This window comes from Lactuca serriola, chromosome 8, assembly GCF_051521515.1.
Source record: "Lactuca serriola cultivar US96UC23 chromosome 8, Lser_US96UC23_V15, whole genome shotgun sequence".
In the NCBI taxonomy this organism is placed as follows: Eukaryota; Viridiplantae; Streptophyta; class Magnoliopsida; order Asterales; family Asteraceae; genus Lactuca; species Lactuca serriola.
Window position 1 is genome coordinate 187,232,259 of NC_136415.1, and position 1,566 is coordinate 187,233,824.

Here is a 1,566-nt window from a genome sequence, read left to right on the forward strand (position 1 = left end):
CTCCATTTGTCAAAAGGGACCATCTGCCACATTGTTTTCCCAACTTCTCGGGAAAACATGTCTCCCGCCTCTCCTACGGGATTTAAGGTGATATCCCTTTCATATTGCATGCCTATTGGTTTCCCCTGGTTCTGCAAGATTGCTTTTTCAAGCTTTATATTTTTTGCTTTTCCTCGAACTTTCCTTCAGGCACGTCCCTCAACTACAAATGTAATTAAAAATTATTAGAAACGATATTTAATTTATGATAATTGAACAAAAATAGTAAATAAAAATTCATGATAAGACTTACCGTCCTGCTCGTGCTGGCCAGGACCTCTACCACCTGGGAAAGGTGGGTCCTTAGCTCCGTCTCCCCCATGTCCACGACCCATGACAGCAGCCATGGTAAACATAAACAAAAGCCACACTCTCATCATTTCTTGAAAAATTATAAGATATACAAATACAATTTTTATTATAGATACACATTACATAGAAATAAATATTTAGATAGGAATAAACATTTAGATAGGAATAAACATTTCTATTTAAACTAGAAATCCAAATAAAGTTCATATTACAAACACATATTACAAATACACATTACATAAGAACTATTCTAATCAGAATCTTCCTCATATCCTTCAGTGTCTTCTTCGGTATCATAGTCAGAATCGGTGTCATTGTAATCAGTCTCGCAATCAGAAACATCATTGACTCTACCAGTTGGTGGAGGAACTTCAGATGCACTTTCTACATCAACAATGACTCTAGGAATGTTTTGAAAGTACATGCTGAAATCGATAAAAAGTGGAGCATCGGATGAAGAGATATTTTGAAGTACATCGACATCGTCTACATTTTCGTGTGAGACATTGTCAACATTTTGAACAAGGTCATCGTTCGATGGTAGATCCCAAATACTTCGATGATTAACATGCTCGACAACACACTGATGGTTATTGTTTGGCTCTCTGATGTAGAACACTTGTTTGGCTTGTGATGCATATATGAGTTGATCATCTTTGTATGCTTCGCGTCGTGTGTCGATACTGGTGAAACTATCACTAGAAATAACTCCTGTTCGAGTATCAAACCACTTGCAACGAAATAGTACAGTTGAATAGTCATGTGTATACCTCAACTCTATGATCTCTTCTAACTGGCCATAATATTTCTCGCCTTTCTCACCCACCGCTAAAACCCCAGAGTTTTGTGTTGTACGTTGTGTGTCACGACTAAGTACCATAAACCTAACACCATTGACTATGCATGCGGTGTAAGAATAGGCATTCATTTGCGGGCCCATTACAAGAACCGACAACTCTTTGTGGAATTCTGGAGATTTTTCTATTTTCATTTGATGAACCTAACAATTATAAATTAATATGTATTATGTATTCGTTAGATCAATGAAACAAATTTTTTTATTAATTTATATTACCTTTATTAATTTATATTACCTTGATATGCATTAACTTTGCTAGAAACTCAAGGGAAGAAAAGATGCAACCAGTATACAATTGAGTTTCCATTTCTTCCAACAATTGTGCAAAATCATCATCCACACCGCTACCCCTTGTA